The sequence below is a fragment of the Talpa occidentalis genome, unplaced genomic scaffold, assembly GCF_014898055.3.
Source record: "Talpa occidentalis isolate TD23 unplaced genomic scaffold, MPIMG_talOcc4v2.1 talOcc4.5, whole genome shotgun sequence".
Lineage (NCBI taxonomy): Eukaryota > Metazoa > Chordata > Mammalia > Eulipotyphla > Talpidae > Talpa > Talpa occidentalis.
In genome coordinates this window covers 95,378,322-95,400,151 of record NW_023604861.1, presented here as the reverse complement: position 1 = coordinate 95,400,151, position 21,830 = coordinate 95,378,322, and positions in this window count along the sequence as shown.

Sequence of the window (21,830 nt, the reverse complement as noted above, 5' to 3'; positions counted from 1 at the left end):
TGAGAATTTACTGAAAGCAAATTTTAAAAAAATGCAAGCAATATCATGTCATTCATTGCAACATTATAAAAAATAACAAAACAACAAAAACAATCTAAATGAATAAGCAATAGGCAAATGTTTAGTTCCTATGGACTCCAGCTTGATAGGAGGGTATTGATTCATCACTTTAAATTCCTTTCTGACAAAGACCACACCGAGTGCTTTCCACCGCCATATTTAATTCTCATCACACTGTTTAGGCTAAAAATGTTTATCAAAATGTCGGGCCAGGTCATGAAAATGTTAGGCAGCTTCTATAAAGCTGAACTATGTTAAGTTTCAATGACACAGCAATCCCAGGTCTCTGTTTGCCAAAAAAAAAAAAAAAAAAAAAAAAACTTATGCAAGAATTTTCAGAGCTGTTTCATTTATAAAAGTCAAAAGTTGGGGGCCTCCCGGGTGCCGCAAGGGATTAAGATGCAACCTATGAAGCTGCCCACGGCCACTCTAGCATGAGTTGATCCCCGGCCAGGGAGCTACACACATGGTGCAGCAGGCCTCTCCTGACTCGCCCGCTGCTCCCCTCAGCAGTGTATTTCAGTCAATCCACCTGTTCTGTTCCCCACTCTGTCTCTGGTGAATCCTCCCACCACCACAACTCTGGCCTGTATCACAGTTCTTGTAGCATAAATAAATCTTTAAAAAAATAAAAATTTAAAAAAATAAGTCAAAAGCTGGAAATAACCCAGATGTCCAACAACAGTAGGATGGATCATCAAGGTATAGTAAATATATAAATATATACTGTATATATATATATAAATATATAAATATATATATATACAGTATATATAAATATATACTGTAACTGGAAGCCATTCCCTAAGAAAAATGTATGAACTGCCACCTATACCTGAGAAGTTACCTAAATCTTGACAATAAGCAAAAGAAAACAAACACAGAAGAAATGTTCTATATATTTTCATCTATATAAAGTTCAACACCAGGTACAAATAAAACTAGAAATAGGGATGGGAGCTACTTTTGACTGGGGGTGGAATGAAGTACTGTCTGGGAAGAGATAAGAAGGGGTTTTGGTGGGTTAGGTAATAAAATAATGTGCCATTTTGTGAAAAAAAAATTTTTAAAAGATTTATGCATACAAGAACTGGGGTACAGGCCAGAGGTGTGTGGGGTGGGAGTGAGAGGATTCACCAGAGACAGACAGGCGGATTGACTGAAATACACTGCTGAGGGCGTCAGCAGGCGAGTCAGGAGAGGTCTGCTGAGCCATGTGAGTCACCTCCCTGGCCGGGTATTGAACTCTTACTGCATTTGCTGTGAATAGCTTCATCGGTTGCATCTTAACCCCTTGCACCACAGGGAATGAAAATTAATTGAGCCAGGGCCTCCCCGGTGGCGCAGCAGTTGAGAGCTGGGTTGCGAAGCTGCCCGCAGCCTCTGCAGCACCAGTTCGATCCCCGGCTGCTCCCCGGCCACCAGAGGAGGGTCCCACATGGTGCGCAGACCTCTCCTGCCGCCCATGTGTAAACAAACAAATAAATAAATAATACATGCCTCTTTAAAAAAAAAAAAAAAGAAAATTAATTGAGCCATACAATTATTATCTATATACTGCTTTTTTTTTTTCTTTTTGGTAAATATAGGTTCTTCTTCAAAAGTAGCCCAGGATCAAATCCCTACTTGCCTAGTGTCTTTCTGCTTTCCAGTGCTTACAGTGCTGCATAGAACAGAGGGTCAAACAGGCCACCTTGCCAGGGATTCCTCCCCTATCTGGCTAATCAGAAACATAGAAAGAAATGCAATGCAATGCAATGGACTTGAGCAAGGCAACAAGGGACAGAATTAATCTAGTCCGGTTATTGTGATTCCACGTACAAGAGGTTATACATTGGGAGTGGAGGTACATATAGAATCAACTGTGACTCCCCCCAACAACCCCCACTTTTGTGTGGGCACCCAATCCTTCACTCCCACCTACCCATGCATCCAAAAAACATTTACTGAACACATTTCTCAGTCTGCACTCTGAATGAGGTACAGAAGTAATTAAGACTATGTCCTTCTCCTCAATAAATTTATAATCAAGTTTTCCTACAGTACAAAAGCAGTGGGAAAGGATAATCATGGAAAAAATGGGTGAGGGAAAAATGTCAGCATTCTGCCTGCTAAGAACATTCATTATTATTAAATCTTTGAAACTTAATTCAGTAGCATTCAGGAAGACTATTCAAACAGCCCTTCAAATGACATCAAGTTGTTCACTCATCCCTAGGGACAAAATTCAACAATCAAGGGCACTTCCAGTGGGGGCTATAAATCCAAGGTAAGTCTTTCTCTTAAAACTCAGAAGCCAGAACCCACGTGATCTGAGGAAGTAAAGACAGGTATTATGGGTTAAATTGGGTCCTTTAAAAAGATATACTCAAGTGCCAACTCCCACTACCCTTAAATGTGCTCTTATTTTGGAATAGGGCTGTTGCAGATATAACCAAGATGTGGTCATATTGAAATGCTTGTGAAGATGCAGTGAAACTGGATCATTCTTTTATGGCTGATGGGCATGTACAATGGAAAATAGCTTGTCACTTTCTTGAAAAAAATTAACAAAGCACAATAATCCTATGACACAGCAATTGCAGTCCTGGAGTATTTATCTCCAAGAAATGAAAAATTATGTCCAAGAAAATCCTCCATAATTGTTCATAGCAATCTTTTACATCATAGCCAAAAATTGGAAAAAAAAACTAGCATGTCCCTCAAAATCAAAGGGCTTAAACTAAGTGTGATATTTCCATACCATGAAATGACAAAGAAATACCACGTAGCAATAAAAATAAATATCAGATTAGTGCATACAGCAACTTGGGTGATTCATTTTTTCACTGAGTGAAAAAAAATGTCAATTTCAACAGATTCATTTTATATATATTCTTGAGAAGAGGAAGTTGTCTAGACAGAGAACAGATTATAGATTGTCAAGGGTTAGAGAAGATGGAAGAAAAGAGTATGAATGTGACTGTAAAGGGAGGTTTTGATGATGATGCAATAATTCTATTTGTTGATTGCAGGATTGATTGCATACATGTAGGCATGTGATACGGATGGCATAAAACACTGTATACTCCCAATGCACACATGTCAGATTGCTGGATTTGATGTTACACTATGATTATGTAAGAAGTAACCATCCTAGAACACTGGGTGAAGGGCACACCAGACCTCTGTAATCACAAGGAAACTGAGCCAGACCCGTAAAACAATGGCATCAGATAGGAGAGTAGTTTGTGGTAACAGGAAGCTTGCTAACCACCAGTCTGTGAATCTGAACCCCAGCTTATTATGTCACTCAATAAGTATTTATTGATTTCTTAAAATGTCCCAGACACTGTTTTTTTTTTTTTTTAACTTATTTATGCATGTAAGAACTGGGATGCAGGCCAGAAGTGTGGTAGGTGAGAAGATTCACCAGAGAAGAGTAGTGAGCAGAATAGGCACATCTACTGAAATATTCTGCCGAGGGGAGCAGCAGCAGGGTGAGACAGGAAAGGTCTGCTGTGCCATGTGGGTCAGCTCCCTGGCAGGGGACCGAATTCTTTTTTTATTTTATTTTTATATATTTTTTACATACATCATTCTTAATTTTTTTCAGTTTTTATGAATTTGTTGATATTTATCTTTTTTAATTAATATTTTATTTTATATAGTTCTTGCATCATTTTTCATTTTTGCACAATGTATGCATTTTCATTTTGGTTATATTCCCCATACAATTGCACCCCCCCTTATTTTGACCCTAGTCCTTCTTCTCCCCTTCCCTCCACCCCCCTCACTGTAGTGTGTTTCTGGTTTATAGTTGCTAGTCAATTTTGATTTTTATTTTGTATTAATTGGTCTTTTTTCTGGTCCCTTATTTAGGTTAGATTTTCTAAATTCCTGCTATGAGTGAGACCATCCGGTATTTTTCTTTTTCTTTCTGACTTATTTCCCCATTCTCAATTTTTTTACAATGTATGCTTTCTCATCTCAGTTATCATCCCCGTGCGCGGTGTGTGGCTGGAGATAGCTTGATAGTGCTGAGACTTTAACCCTTGAGCCACCAGGAAGGCCTTTCCCAGACACTGTTTTAAATACTGGAGATGTAATACAGGCAAAATTCCCTTCCCTTGTGAGGTCTATCATATAGTAAGAAGATAAATTATGAACAATATTAATACCTAAAAATACATTATATTTGATAGTGATATGTGTTCAAGAGAAATGACAACAGAAGAAAGGGCAGGAGTTATTAGAGTAGAGTTATAAGTTCAGCTCGGTTATCAGAAGTTTTATGAGAAAGTAACATTTAAGTAAAGATCAAAAATATGTGAGGACATGAACCCTGTGGATAAACAGATAAGAACATTGTAGGCATCAGGAGCAGCAAATGATAAGTCTTGAGGTGGGTGTGTGCCCAGAGTGTTTCCAACATGAGCTTACAGGCAGGAGGGCATGTCGGGCAGGGTCTCATGGGTAATAGGAAGAAATTTGTCTTGTTTTGCTGTCAAATGTTTTATTTTTAAAAAATAATAGCAAGCGATGTTAGTTTATATATAAACAGGGATTAGAAAATTCCATCTTTTATTTTTATTTTTCTCAAAAGATTTAATGTAACACAACAGTGAAGTGAGGCCTCCAGGATAAAGACTTGCATATGGTGTCTACAGAAGGAGATCCCCCAAGCCTCAGCCCTTACACACCTGAGGTCCAGGAGTGTGGAGAGGCTGAAAAAAGCTGGGCCAATTCCTAGTCCTCTGAAGACACTTGACATTGATCCCCTTGAAGGTGGACTCAGTCTGGGGATATGAGCTGGTGGCCAGCATCGTCTGCTCACAAGTGGATCTTACTCTGCAGAAGCAGATTACTCAGGGGCATCTTCCTGCAGATGCCACCTTATCTTTTCTTATGACATCTTCTTCTCCTATCTTCTTCTTTAAAAGAAAATAAACAACAGTGAAATAGAATATAGAAATACTTCTATTCCAAGTAAAATGAAGGTTGGCAAAAGAATAATTTCACCTGACATATATAAACAAAAATTTCCTGGATGCTCTGATGAGAACAAACTGTTAAGGGGCAAATGGAAGGGACCTTCACAGCCTATTAGAAAAATACAGGTAATGTGGCTTTGAAAGCAGAACTGACAAGACAGGCAACTGTGTGGACATGAAAAAGAAAGTGAGAAGACAAAGGTAAATCCGGAATTTGGGACCTGAAGAATTGAGAGGGGGACAGAATTGCTTGAACTAAAATGAGGAAACTTATAGAAGGCAAAAATTTGGGGATGAGGGGCAAAGACCAGGACCTCAATTGTGATCCATCTGGAATTAACTTTTTTGTATTATATGATGTTTAAGGGTCAACATTTTTTTCCATTTGGCTATCCAGTTGTTCCAACTCCATTTATTTAAAAAGATTTTCTTGTCCCTGTTGGATTGCTTTGGCACTTCTGTTGAAATGGATTGACTGTATTAGTTGGGTCTGTTTCTAAACTTGCTATTCCATTCCATTGATCTATTTATCCATCCTGTACCAATAGATACTACCTAGATTACTGAAGTTTCAGGAACTCTGTCTTGAACATGTTAATCTGAGATGTTTATCAGATAAACAAGCAGAGATGGTAAATAAGATAGCTGGAGATAAGAACCTGGAATTTAGAACAGAAGTCAGTGCTAGAGACATAAATGTGCTGTCATTACAATAAAGATGGTGCTAACCCATGGCACTGTGAGAGAGTATGTAGAGCAGAGGCAATGATGGAGAAGACAAATACTGAGTTGAGAGGCACTACAACATGAAGCAATTTTCCATATGAGGAAAAATCTCAGGAAAAAAAATGAAAAGGATTGGTCAGAGAAGAAGGAAAATGAGGAGAAAGTGAGGAAAACGAGGAAATCAAGAGAAGAAATGTTGCATGGAGGAGAAATTGATCAGCTGTCCACTATGTCAAATCGATGAAGATGGGCCATTGGATTTACTGATAATGGGGGTCATTGGTGAACTAGACAAGAGAAGGTGGAATTCTGATCAGAATGAGTTCCAAAGAAAAATGGTAGGAAAGAGATTGTTGCAGTGCGCATGGGCAATTCTTTCAAGTAAAAGTGGGACAATTTATCTGGAAGGAGAAAAGAAATGATAGGTTTTTTTTAATGCAAGTGAGAATGACCCAGTAGGGAAGTAATGTCTGGTGCTGCAGGAAAGTGTGAGGCAGAGCGGCGGGGGGGGGGGGGGGGGGGGGGGGGGTGCGGGGGGTGGTGGCCCTTAGCTAGGAACAGTTTACTCAGTAACAGGAGAAAAAGGAGTATGCAGGACACTGGTGCAGAAAAGTCCACAGGTGTGCTAGGAATTGTTCATGACTTCTCCAGTATGTATATGTCACTTAAACTCTATAGATTTAGGAGTTTGGGAAGACTTTGTAGATCAAAGTAATCAAGAAAAGACTCTAGGCAAGATGAAGCTAAGGGAGAGGTGGGGGAAGAAGAGTGAAATTCCCAAAGGAGTCCCCTTACTATCTGCCTTTAGCGCCACTTGTCAACTCCTTCCCTGAGCTCTCAGAGACTAGTGAGATGGAAAAGATGCCTACTAGACACCCAACAGATGTTCCCTGATTTTTACCTGCTATGTTTTTTTTCCAGATGCAGCAAGGAGTTAATTACAGATATTTCAGGGGAGGAATCCATGAATCTTTTCAAAATGGAGAGTCAGTCAAGTCTAAGACAACTTTCAGTGTTTATCTTGTTTGGGGGGAAAGAACTCATTAACCAATGGTACCACTAAGTACCCCAACATCTTCCACCATCACAGTGCTCAGGCCCCAACCATGCCCTAGTCCATCCCCACCCTAGATTGGTTATTACCAAGTTTCAAAGTGACTGGTCTGAGAAGATTAAAAAAGTAATGTTACCTTATGAGGGAGAGTCCCAGGGACCAAGATAGCAATTGTCATAGCAACAGTCACACTGAGCTGGTCAAGAAGAAGACATTTTGGGGAACTGAAAAGAGAACCTTGAACACATCTGCTGGTTTCACTCCCAATCTCCTCCAACAGGCTGGGTGGTGCACCCCACATCCTTTCAGAAGCTCCCCAGGCCCACTGCACCTGGGGCCATCACAGCACCTGGCCAAGTCTGTGTCCAACACTAGGATGGACATAACACCAACTCTAACCTGGTCTGATACCATCCCAGCTAAAACACTGCTCCATCTCCAGGCCTAGGGTTCTCCCACTGGGCAACCTCAGTCCGGTATAGTCAGCATCCTTTAAGAGTTTTTATATTGCAATAGGACCCACACAGACTGCATGTGAGAAAAAAGATGAGGGTAACCAGATTCTTCATTAGGCCCACAGAAGTCCTGCAAGTATTTGAGAGCAGCAAGTAGCAATTCTTGTTGAATAATTTGGGCATCTCAGGAATAGGACATTGGTAAGGACAGAGATGAGTTTACAGCAACCCTTCAGAATATATTTTAGTATCTTCCTAGCATCCATGACAGATGCATCCTCTTCTACTATCTCCCCTTCCATCTGTGTAGATAGCCATTCACATATCCACTCACCTATTGGCTGGGCCTAACCCAAGTTGCAGGTTTAGTTGTTTATCCTTCAACACCAAGCAACCTAACTACTATACACAAAGCTTATTTGTATGATGGGATATATGGATGTCCACCTTCATTCATTCCACTGACATTGATTAGCATCTTCATGCCCTTGACTCTGTTAAGTTCCATAGGTAATGTAATGAACACAGTAGAGCTCTCCATCTCAAGCAGCTCCCAGTCTAGTATGGAAACAATTTGCAACACAGAGCAATGGGATGGAGGGTAAGGTATTTAGAGAGCTCTATTGCATCACACAAAAGAGCCACATAGCACATGATGGAAGCCAGGGAAGACTCATACCTTCACCCTCCTGCCCAAATTGAGCATGACCTTGAAGACCATTCCAGGATGCCAGTCCTGACTAGGAAGTCATGGGCTAATGAGCTCTGATGGGGGACTCATCATAAATAAACTGACCCCTCTTGATCTTAGTTTCTTTGACTATAAGGAAGCAATGGCTTTAGGGCCTCTGTCTCAATATCTCTATGAACATCAAATGAAATAGGGCCTGATGTGCTCAATTCATGATCTTTTTCAAAAAACATTTTTTTGTTCACTAAACAAATTTTAAAAACCCATCACTACCTGTAGACCCCCTCTGTCTTTATGCCACTCTTTTCCACCCCCTGCTCCCTGGAACTTCACTTCTGTTGTCGAAGTTGACTTTAGAAAGAATAGTCTATTAAGTACAACTTTTCTTTTACTACTTTTAACCCACATACTCTGAATATGAAAAAGTCACATACTTTTGGTGTGTTCTAGGAATTTTAATAGACTTTAGGCTGGAAGAGACTATGATGTAAAGTAAGAAACTACAGGCCAAAGAAGGTCTTCCCTGCATCCACCAGCCTCATCACAGGTGGAAGGCGGAGGCGGGGGACTGCAGCCTGACCGACTGTCAGGCAGCCTGAATGGAGGGGAGGGCCAAGGCTGCTTTAAGACCCAGGCCCACCTCCAGGGAGGGACCTTCAGGTCTTGCTTTTTGCCTCCTGGCATGTTTGGAAAAACTCCTTGCGATGTGACTCTCATGAGTCCTTCTAGGGATTTGAGCATTTTTAGCATCTGTACATCTCCTCTTCTTCTTTTAGCTGTATGAATCTGAATCTCTCCTCTGTTTGTTCTTAAATTGGGATATTGAGTTCCTCAATCAAAATTGAGTTGGCCCTCATCACCTTTCTGAAAGTTTCTGCAAGGCTAGCTATATTTAATGACTTTTTCTCTAGTTAGTTCTGGCATTCTCAAAAGCTGTCTCAAGGCCTGCATACTCCTTTTCAGTAGCATAAACCTTGTCAACAAGTTGGCATTTGTCCTCAATCCATGCAGCCAGTGTTTCTGAAAGCTGCTTTTCATGACTTACTTCTTGCAGACTTCTAGAAGACTGAACAGGTATGAATATAAATAAGACACCCATAGCAAGTCAATGAAAAGTGGACACACCGCAATCTCCCCCTGGAGTCTCTGGAAAGTGACTTGTGGACTCAGGACTTTGGGCAGCAGATCTATCACCACCTCACCCAACTTCCCAAGGATCAACACAAAGTCAAGATCTACAGAGAATGGCAAACCCCCACTGGCACTGACCCTTCACATGTCTCTGCCCAGTAGCTGTGGATACACCAGCCACAACAAACCCCAGAAAACACCCCAACATTCCACCAAGAACCCAACAACTGATGTCTTACATTGGTCAGTTATGTTAGTGGGCTAGGGGATTTGTAAACAAAACGTGATTTTTTTCCATTAGTATCAAATGATCATTCTTCTTTACCTAGATTTTTTGTGCTTTGATCTGTATACAATTTTATGTTTATTGCAGAGCTTAGCACAAAGTACAGTGCTTTGGTTGTACAAACAAGTCAAATAAATAAATGGGTGCATGCATAATGAATTGTTGATAATTGGCTTATGTTTGTGGAACTATTGTAAGAGTTGTTTTTCTATCAATGTTGTTGTGTTTGTTTGTTATTCGGCTATGCCAACTCACAGAGTGTGACATTATAACCCCAGTTTATGGATGAAGAAGCAGGACCGGAAAGATTGAGAGTTGTTCAACTAGAAAAACATCTCTCAGATACCTGCCCTCTGAATTGAAGTCTGTTGCTCTTTTCTACTCCATACAACCACCCACCTGGAATAATATCATAGGATGAGTTGATCCAGGACTTCCTGAAGCATATCGCTGCACTTGTAATTCACTTTCCAACTTTGACTTTAGGGATTGGTCTTCTTACTCCTTTGCTGTCCTTGTACATCCACCCTGTTCTACCTATACTGCTTTCAGTTCCAAAGAATGCTTCATGTAAGGATAGAGAAGAGATTGAGCCTTCTGGAGCCAGCCACCTCGAATGAAGTAGTTTTCTCATGACCCCAGGAAATCTAATCCAATTCCACCTACCCTGCACCATGGCCTCTCTCACCACCTCTGTGCGCACACTGGGCACTTCCAGTGAGATAGAGAGGGGAAGTCCACTTTTGGTTAGAGTGGTTTGACCAGAGACAAGAAGGTGTTGAGTCAACAGCTTCTGAATGACCTAAATTGTTGCCCTTTCATCATTGTAAAGGATATGTGTGTGTGTTTCCAGACAAATTTATCCAACAACCTCATTTAGTTATAAGAATAAAACTTTTTTTTTAAGATTTATTTATTTAGTTAGTTATTTATACAAACACTGGGTACAGTCAGAAGCGTGGGAGAGTGAGAGAATTCACCAGAGCCAGAGCGGGGAGCACAGCAGGCAGAAGAACTGAAGTACACTGCTGAGGGGAGCAGCGGGCGGCAGGAGAGGTCTGCACGCCATGTGGGACCCTCATCTGGCGGCCGGGGATCGAACCAGCGCTGCAGAGGCTGCTGGCAGCTTCGCAACCCAGCACTCAACCACTGTGCCACCGGGGAGGCCCAAGAATAAAACTGTTTTTAAAAAAAGTTTGTAAAGTTATTTCCAATATTTACTTGGAAAAGAAATAGTAGCTATATAAAAATTCCAGGATTAATTTAAAATTTGATAACCCTTTACTTTTGAGTTAAAAATGTTAAAAAAAATTAAGAAGTGAAGAAAAAATGAAGAAGTGATATATTTTTAATATGGGCATATGAACTCTTCATTCTTCAAATGAAGCAAGAATTAGACTGAAAAAGACTCCACAAGAAAAGATAGAATCACCAAGGAGAATGTTGTTTTGACAACCACCCAAGAGCTCAGGCCACTGTGAGGAGATATATGGACATAGTTGTCATAAGTTATATCCTCAAGGAGTACGTGTATAAAAATATATATAATTTTTTCTTCCCCTCCCCCCAAAAAGCAGGTGCAAACAAGGGAAAATTAGGATTGTGCCAAATTGGGCACTAATGCTTTAAGAAAAGCCTACTTAAAGTATTATTGTGATTAAGACTTGATTTGAATTACCCAAAAAGTGTGGCTAAAAGATAGTGAATTCATAGACTACTAGAATTGGAGAGAAGTGGCCAGAAAACTCAGACTTCTATCTTTATTTTGTTTTGTTTTTTAAAGATTTATTTTTATTTATTTATGCATAGAAGAACTGGGGTGAAAGCCAGAGGTACGGGGAGGTGGGGGTGGGTGGTGAGAGGATTCACCAAAGACAGAGTGGGGAGCAGAACAGGCATACCTACCAAAATATACTGCTGAGGGGAGCAGAGGGTGAGACAGGAGAGTCTGCTGCACCAAGTGGGTTAGCTCCCTTGCTGGCTGGGGGTTAAACTGCAGTGGCTGGTGATAGCTTGATAGTCCTGAGAATTTAACCCCTGCGGCACCAGAGAGGCCCTACTCTCTTTTTACTCTCTTTATTTTAACAAATAAGGAGGCCAAGTTCTAGAGAGGTTAATTGACAACATTCTGAGTAGTCGAAGTTGAGCCAAAATTAGAAACCAGGTCTCAAAGTTCTCTGACCAGGTCTCCTTCCTCTTCTTTACATTATCAAGCAAACATAGATGGAAAGTTATTAGGATCCCAGGCTCCCATAGGTTAGCAAGAAAGAATGGAGGGCTAACCTGAGTCATGTTGCTTGGAGGGAAAGATTGGTTACTGGTTCAATAGTACAAACATTCTTGTGTCTTTTGACCTGGTAAGATTAGTCTAGCTTGAATGGATTGGCTTTCATAGAGCTGAATTGATTTAACTTAAGTTAGATTGAAGACCCCTAAGGGTCACTAATTGTGTTGCATCCTCAGATTCTTCCCATTAACAAGAACTTACCTAATAAACTGGAAAAAACTGTCCTAAGTGTTTCTTACTTCTTACTGGGTAAACACTGCATGGAATCAATGTGTTTCTGAAAAATCAATATATTTTTAAGGGACATTCTAAGGGAATTCTTTTGAGGATGAAGAGTCCATTTGACTAAATTAAATTTATGTCATTCTTTTTTTTTTTACCCATTGACTAAATTAGCTGTTGGTATAAGGTTTCCTTCTTGATGGGGAATGTGCCTCAATTAGAGTTGACTGATGATTGGGAGAACCGAGAATTTTCCAGAGAAGCAGCAGGACAAATCCTGTCCAAAGTCAGAGCTCCCAGAGCCATCCTTTGGATTCAATATCAGGTTGCAGGGAATATGCACAGAAATGTACATGAATGAGGACTCCATAACCCACTGGATTCATTACACATTTTTCCTCCAAAAAAAAATCAAATCATTCAAGACAGAGATCACAATGAATACCAGAGTTCAGAATTCTTCGTTAGAGAATTGAAGCTTTACCCCAGGCTTTACCCCATTTAGTGTGAAATCTTTCAAAATATTTAGTCTGTGTCAATTACTAAAAGTAAAAAATCTACTAAAAAAGTATTTGTGAAGTTCATCCAAAAATCCATAACCCAAACACACCTATTATATTATTCTAATTTATTTTATCTATAATTTTTAATATATATGTATCTCTTCACACATAGCCACCATTGTAATTCACATCATCCTTCAATTTTATATAAAAATTCTTTCACTTTTTCACTTGCTGTTCCTCTGCATTTCTTTAACTGAGATATTATATTGATCATTTTGAATAATAAACATCATTCTCTTTATTTACAGATACAATTTTACTTAGCTTTTTATAAAAAGATTTATTTTTATTTATTTATGCATACAAGAACTGGGGTGTAGGACAGAGGTGTGTGGGATGAGAGGATTCACTAGAGACAGAGTGGGGAGCAGAACAGGCAGATCCACTGAAATACACTGCTAAGGGGAGTAGCAGGTGAGACAGGAGAGGTCTGCTGCGCCATGCAGATCAGCTCCCCATCCAGGGATCGAACTCATGCTGCAGTGGCTGATAGCTTGATAGTGCTGAGACTTTAACGCCTGCACCACTAGAGAGACCCTACTTAGCTTTTTTCTCACTGTTGGAACCTATAACCTGTGGTCTAGGTTGGTCGGCAATGCTGCACACACTCTCCTTGAAAATTAGTCTCAGATATCATCCCTCTGAGGATTTTCCTGCTCTGCTAAGAGTACCTTGTCCCCAGTGCAAGAGTCAGTCATGTTTTGACTTAAGTTGGTCTCTAACTGTTCCATACAGAGTCATTTAGTTCCATTAAAATATTGCTAACTCCTTGAGAGCACAGTGCCTATTTCTCATCCTCAAGGTTAATCAATAGCTAGCACTCCTGAGTAGAAAAAAAAAAAAGTGGAATCTACTATTTGACCATGAGTGAACATTTTCTGTGTGTCTAATATGTGAAATTGCTAAGCAGTTCCACTTTTTCTCATTTAATTCCCACAGCAATCCTCAAGAAGGAGGTATTATTTTTCTTAATTTACAACAAAAAGGAGGCTGAGATTTGAGGATGGGTTTGGCCATCAGAAAAAAAGTCAGAGGAATTTTACAAATCTCAGTTTCTTAAAAGGGAATATAACCAAAATGAAAATGCATACCTTGTGCAAAAATGAAAAATGATGTAAGAATTATATAAAATAAAATATTTTTTTAAAAAAAGATTTAGAACTTTTGAGAGGAATCTTTAATACTTAAACCAAAAAGCAGAAATAGTTGTCGTGGAAATAACACTTCCCAGGGTTAAATCACCTTCATGTTCTGTGATCCCAACCATATATATCAGAACTTAGTCAAGCTTTTTAGTGGACTTGATACCTGCTTTAGAGAGGGTTAAGGAGCAAAAGGGATACCAACAGACAAGAATAATTTAGAGATCCAGCTATTGCTGCTAGGACTAAATAAAATTGCCAGTAGAACTAAATAAGATTGAGGTGGTGAATCCCACCATCTGAACACTAATCAGAGCCATGGACACAGCATCAGAGCACACTAGGCCCCAGCCTGGGCCTAGCAGGGCTGTGTCCCACATCGGGGGACCCTCAGCTACCCCCAGGTGAGTACCCCTGACCCCAATGCCAAAACTAGGAAGGATCCTTGAGGTTGCCAAGAACAAATATTTGGTATTTCATAAGTGAAGAAACTAGAGAACCCAAGTGACAAATGCAATGTCCCAGTAAAGTCAGGAAAACGCCATGATGAGGGGACAGAACCTCCTCATCTCGTTAATCCGAACAACAGGTGAAGAAACCGGGGGGTTTCCATGGTGCCACGTCACATGGAACAAAGATTTCTATTTCAAGAGTCAGCCCTGCACCTGCTTACCCAGATGGGCTTAGCAAAAGAAGAAATGAAAACAAGCTTCTCTCACTATCAGATTGGTCTCAGGGTCCAACTTGCTAAGCCATTATGTTGCTGATGTGCAGCCCTTGGGGGTGGGGTCCTTTTCTCCCAGGATTCCTAATTCAGATGCTACAGAGCTGGTCACCATAACACCATGGGGAAAAGTGAGGCAAAACCAGAATAAGGGACTCTGAACCCCCTGACTCATGTGTAGTCCCACTGCGTGCAGATCAAGCAGGAGGTGTGGGAAGCAAGAGAAGGCCCAGTTTAGCCACAGGTTATAGGCAGAGGAGTTAAAGTTCCACACCCTCTACTCAGCATGTCCAGAAAAAGGAAATTGCTAGATTTTGGAATAAACTACCAAGAAAAGAAGAAAAATATTTTAACATCATTTCTTTAGTATAATGATAAAAGTGCAATGGAAAGATTATGGACTTGAGAAGCCAGGCCGACCTGACTTTAAACCAGCTCTGCTACCAACTTGGTTGACTGGCATTGAGAAGTTGTTAACACTTTTGAAACCTCAGTTTCTTTGTCCATAATTTGAAGCTAATAACAGAGCACCTTTACGAAGGCTGGTCCTCCTGGCTTCTCAAGTCCATAATCTTTCCATTGCACTTTATTATTATACTGAAGAAACGATGTTAAAATATTTTTCTTCTTTTCTTGGTACTTCATTCCAAAATCTAGCAATTTCCTTTTTCATGGACCCAAACAACGTGAAAGTGCTCACGGCCTAGGTGAAGGTAGCTATTCTTCTTCTTTTCATCAGCCTACATGAGAACATTGCTTTTAACAACAGTTGCTCCATGATTTGGTTTCTTCATTTCAGAACATAAACAATGAAGCCAATCCTTGCGACTCCACTAGTGACACAGAGGCCACTAGCATCCTCCTTCTCCCAACAACCTGCCATTCAAATTCAAAGGATTCTGGGAATTTTAGTTAATCGTCTCATAGATCCCCTCGCTCTGTCAAAACCTGATTTAAAATATGTTGCATGCAGTTATCAAAATTCACAAACTACTTCTTCAGCAACACATAAGCTAAAAATATCCAATGTAGGACTAAGAAAATTGCCAAATTTTGTTCAGTTACCTCAGAATATTCCCTGTGAGGTGCCTTATTTAAGGAATGGGTTATTCTAGTTTAAATAAATTGAATAGATTTAAAAGATCATGACTGAAGTGAAAAAAAAAAAAAAAACCAACAGGTCTGATTTCCTTTCGTATTTTATAGTGTTCTTTCTTTGAAATTCAGAATCCCACAACAATACTGTAATATTGTAAAGAGGCAAAAAAAATTGAAATTAAGCATCTATTTCATAAAATATCACATGAATTTCATTTTACATATTCACACTTCTGATTATGTAAGAGCTTTTAAAACTCCAAAGGACTTCAGAGTTGTAAGGGGTGTTGTGATTTACGACTTGTCCCTGATTTCTGGTGTGGGGGATATTTCCTTTTGTCTGCAGCAAACATCTTCTGGTCACTGTGCTGTCTTTAAGAACTGTGGGCTGGAGTCCAAAGATGCTATGAATTCCCTCCTCAGCCACCACCTTGCTAGCAACTTGGGCATGACATTGGGCCTCAGTTTCCCAGTCTGTAACATGAGGGGGTCGGACTGAAGAAAACTTCAAGTACTTCTTTTCATTTCTGTCTGTAATGTGGAAATGACACTTTAATATGAAGAGGTCTTTTTTGAATACAAAAAAGTTCCTCTTAGAGAGAAGTTTAAAATTCTAATTTATGTGCCAATGACAAGGCACATAAAGAGGCACTACTCTGGGGAAGACAGTTGACCAAAGAGGAGCTGAGATAACAACTCTGCCAGGGATGGACTGAGTTCTCCACGCAGATTAACCTGCGACTCCTCTGCTGTGGGGCCTGTGCGCGCAAGACAGACCTTTAGGGGCTCACTGCCCAAAACATGTGCTCAGCAAAATGGATGCTGAGAACAGGCCTATCAAGTCCAAAAGTGAGATTAAATGACCCAGCTTATTTAAACAATGTAGACACTAGAAAACATAAATTAAATCTAAAAATCCCTGAGCATCCTGGTGTGACTGTCAACACTGAACAAAATTGCCAAGGCAACTGATCTTCACTGTGCTTTTCCCATCATCTGTGCTTAGGCTGCTGATTGAGAGATTTCTACCCTCAAATGGCATGTTTTAAATACTCCAGTGGCCTAAATTGGAAATAAAACCTAGTGAAATAGCCATCAATTGAAAATAAACTTGTACTAGGTTCTGGTTCTGATCCTGTGTGATGCTGAGTCATTTAGCCCATCTACGGTAAGGGCTCTATAAAATTGAGGATAAAAGCAGCTGCTTTGTGCTACACTACCTTGAGTGATAGACACACAAACAACGTTCCAGAAAATTCTTGGCAAGCTTATTGTACTCAGCCTTCTAAAGGACAGCTCCCAGGAGTGGGAGCAGAATTCATTCATGAAAGGCAGCCATGGCTCCTGCCTCCCCTTGCCAGTGATGTGAAAGGGAATTGCATCTCCTGCTGTGACCTGCTCACAGGCCAGTTCTCCTCACTGTTTACTTAGTCCTGTGTAACTACACCGCTGCAGACAACTCCCCTCAACTCCCACCTTCTGGAAAGACACCTGCAGTTGTACTTAGAAACTGAAAATCAAAGTTTCCACTTTAGCGTTCAGGGTTTGTGACCAAAAGACTTACACAATCAGGTTATTAAACAGAAACTAATACCAGGCCTGGAGCTGAGTGGGTTATTTCTGTATTTCTCGGTGAGGTAATACATGTAGGATTTAGTACACGAAGCTTCAACTTCAGAGTAAAAATATATGTATAAATATATACTTCACCCTCAGACACTTTTTTTTTTTTTTTTTTTTTTTTTGCTGACTAAGGATATAGATGTGTGGGAATGAACTATAAAATAATCCTCATGTGGTTGAAAGATAACACTTGTGAAATTGGCAATATAAATCAGTAAAATCTTTTGTAATTTGGTAGCACATATCAAAAGCCTCTGCAAGTCTATTCCCTCTAATTCACTCACTTCAAGAAGTCTAAAAATCTGATCCAGCAATTCCACTCCTAGGTATTTACCCAAATGACACAGAAACAGTAATTCCAAAGGGCACCTGCACACCTATGTTTATAGCAGCACTATTTACAATAGCTAAGCTTTGGAAACAGCCCAAATGCCCAAAAATAGATGACTGGATCAAGAAGATGTGGTTTATATACACAATGGAATATTACTCAGCAATCAAAAATGATAAACTCATGCCATTTGCAGCAACATGGATGGAGCTGGACGGGATCATGCTCAGTGAAATAAGTCAGAAAGAAAAAGAAAAATACCGGATGGTCTCACTCATAGCAGGAATTTAGAAAACCTAAATAAGAGACCATGAAAAAGACTAATCAATACAAAGTAATAATCAAAATCAACAAGCAACCATAAACCAGAGACACACTAACTACGGGGGTGGAGGGTGGGGATGGAGGGGCGGGGAGAGGAAGAACTAGAGTCAAAATAAGGGGGGGTGCAATTGTATGGGGAATATAACCAAAATGAAAATGCATACTTTGTGCAATGACGAAAAATGATCTAAGAATTATATAAAATAAAATATTAAAAAAAGCAGGGAAATGGAAAAAGCAAAACAAGACAAAGTTCCTAGACATAGCACAACACTGATCTACTAACCAGAGATGTACTTTCAAACAGTACCCAAAAATAAATAAGCTCTATAACCTAAAAAAAAAAAAAAAAAAGGAAGAAGTCTAAAAATCAAATATTGGAAAAATCCTAAATACTCAATAGTAGGAGAAATGGTGTAAATAATGAAAAACTAATTCAATAGACTAACTTAAAATCATTTGAGATGAAGCTTCTGAAGTCTATATGGTAACATGGAAAATTCAAGTAAGGCCTTTGTAAAGCATGGAATTCTAAACACCTTACAGTGAGCTCTGTATAAAAATGTATGTGTCCATGGAAAGAAAACATGGACCAAAATGCTAAGACTGTAACATCAAAATACAAAATTATTCATTTTCTCCCTTTGAAATTTTTGTTGCTGAATAAAGTTTTCCAATAAGTAATATTCAGGAACAGGGAGATACTGCCAACATAGCAAAGTGGAAATCAGAAATAAGCCATTGTCTTGTTTTCAGATTCAGACTGAACAAATGCCTTTGTTCTGTGCCAGGCAGCTCATTCCACAGTGGTGAGGCCCTTGCTTAGCACCCAAAGTAGAGGGCTAGCACTCAGCCCGCAAACATAAGTGCTGATGTTTGAACTAAGCAATTTGAAAAGAAAAATTTCACCAGTTTCAGTAAATTATCTTTTATTATCAATTGACATGTGATCCATAAAAATAAGTTCACCATTCTGGATTATGAAAGTGAAAACATCTTAGCTTTGGACAATTATCTAAAATAAATTAACAGGGTATATTTGTGGCCTGATGCATGCATGCCTTAACTCATCAGCTCACTGCTCTCTAATTTCTCACATTGAGTTACCAGTTCCATTCTTGAAAGCATTCCAAAGGACAAAAAAAAAATGATTAAAGAAAAACACTAGAATGCACTAAATATTTCACTGCACTAATTATTAAAATTTTTTTCAATTAATTTTTGGAAAGGTAATACATGCATTTGGTAAACATGCAAGCAGTACAGAAGAATAATCTTGGGAAGTTATTCTACCTCCCAAGATACTCTCTTTTTTTAAAAAGATTTATTTTTTATTTATACAATAGCTTGGGTACAGGCCAGAGGCATGGAAGGATGAGAGAATTCACCAGAGACAGAGCAGGGAGCAGAACAGGCAAACAGACCGAAAGCACTGCTGAGGGGAGCAGTGGGCAAGACAGAAGAGGTCTGCCACGCCATGTTGGAATCTCCCTGGCTGGCTGGGAATGGAACCGGTGCTGCAGAGGCAGCGGACAGCTTCACAGCGCTGTGCTCAACCTGCTGCGCCACCGGGGAGGCCCCCCAAGATATTCTTAATAAAATATTTTAGCTCTAAATGAGGTCTTTTAATGCAAGTGGACATAATCCAAAAATTGTAATATATTAATATATTGTAAAAATTGTAATATATTGTAAAAAAAAGATTTACTGATTTATATTGCCTATTTCTCAAGTGTTATCTTTCAACCACATAAGGATTATTTTATAGATTATTCCCACACATCTATATCTCTAGTCAACAATAAAAAAAGTGTCTGAGGGTGAAGTAAGACACAGACATACATTTATTCATATACGTTTACTGTGGAATCGAAGCTTCATGTGTTAGAAAAGACATAAAAGATGCTAGACATAGGAATACAAGTTGTATGAGCTCTCCATGCAGAGCAAAATAATTCTTGAACTATTTCTAGAATTCATTTAGAATTACCCTTACTATATCCTAATACCCTGATTATGGAAAGTGCTACTTAATTAGAAATTATTTTTAAAATAATATTTCTTATTTGAAGAAATATTTTGCAACATTTATTCATGGCCATTATCTATACCCAATATACTCTTAGAATGAGAAATGTTATTTTGCAATTCCTATAGAAAGGGGCGTGCAGAAAATATATTTTGCCCCATTAAATGAATGTATAGTTAATATGTATATTCCATGTGTATGGTTTAAAAAAGCTAAGGTTAAGGTTACTTAGAGAAAGGATTCCTCTTATCTCAAGAATTTTAGATACAAGTATAGAATTCCCTTTGTATGCATGTCTGGTAAAACAGCAATTTATTTTAGAAATAAGAATGTATTGTGAATTTTGTTTTGTATGAATTATAGCTTGATAAAATATTAAGACTATTAAATACACCAAGAAAACTGTGTTTAAGAGAAAGGAGCTGATGAGTTGCATCAGCCCAGAGAACACATCTCTCAGCTCTGCAAAGGATCTCAAGAGTTTCCCAGCTCAACACTTGGGTGTATTATCAGCTTAAGTTAACACTTATTCAAAGACTCAACTTTTCATGTCCCAAAGTTTATTTTGATGAAACCATGCTCATTTTTCACAATTAAAATTGCATCCATCACCCTCTATACCCTTAACCATTGCATTTTGCTTACACAATTTATTTACATTTCAGCCAAGCACCTTTTCCTTTAAGATGTTTTAAATCATTTCTCAAAACAGAACAGCATGAAATGATAATGTTCTATACTTATTGAGGAACGAAAGGAACATGTCTTATAGGTTGGGGAGCACAGGAGAGGGGGATGGTTAGAAAAGGCAAACTGTTTATACAGAATTACATGGAATTATTCTTCCACCTCATTGGACTTCCCTTGGTGTTTCTAGTCACACACACATACATGCACACACAGCCAGGGCAGGACCCAGCTGGGACCCAGCTTTCACCCACATTTCTGTACAGGCAGCAGGTTGGCACCGTTCACTGTGGGAACCCTATTGGCGGCCTAGGGTGGTGCCTCATGGAGTCACAGGTGCCTTCAGTAACACTTTAACAATGTGCACCATTAGAGTTTGACCCATTCTCCCCAGGAAAGCTTCCGCACTCCCTAGAGTAATCTCCTGTGACCTCTGAGGACCTGCATGCACATGTCCAGGGTTTATCATCTGAGTGAAGATGCCATGGAGACACAGGGAGGCAGTGATTCCAGCCCAGCTCTGCACGCACTTTGAGCAGTGGCATTGTCTGTGTGTGTACCCACACAGATCAAGAGAGGGCTGAGGTCAGGAGAGGTACCAGACAAGAACACATCTTAACTGTGAAGATATGTTCTCTAGACAATAATGCAGCTCTAACTACCCCTGACACTTTGTTGGTTAAGTAGCCAAAGTTGGTCTTCCAGAATCAGTCACTTGAGATGAGATGGCTTGACGAAACAGCAGAAACCGCAAAACATGAATATTTGCACACAGCAATTGGAGGAATTTATTAATGAAAAAGTCAAAATTATTATATTTTATGGAGCATTTATACTATTGTATGCCACATAGGGCTAAGAACTCCAGCCAGTGTCTCCTAGCAAGTTCCTTTATGTAAAGCATAATCCATAGAAGGAGCCTCCAAGTACATTGGCACACCTGCCAAACACTCCAAAGGGTCAAGGAAGGACTGGCCAGTTTCAATAGTGCTTGGTTTGACTTTCCCATGAGTCCTTGCAGTATTCCCTACCTAAAATAGGAGGGGCAGCTCTGAGATGGAAGCTGACAGATAAGCTTGGAGTTTTATTAAAGGGGATAGTAGATAGGGGATCACCTTCCCTAGGGATTCACTCTGTTGCAGTGCTGATCCCAACCTGTCAGTTTGAAAGGAGTCTTCAAGTGTACTGGGCTGGAGCACCATCTGCTGGTCATTGTGAGGATCTACCACTCAGCCCTAGAAGGACCACGCTAAAGCCTGGAGCTTGATGAGACCCAGCACCTGAAACTCCATTGTTTGATGGCATCTTGTCTGTTCTTAAATACATATTATCTCAATAATAATGGGAGGAGACACATGGGGTAGAGCCATATCTACGCAGTTGGAAAAGACATTTGGAAGAAACACATGGGTAAAAGCCAC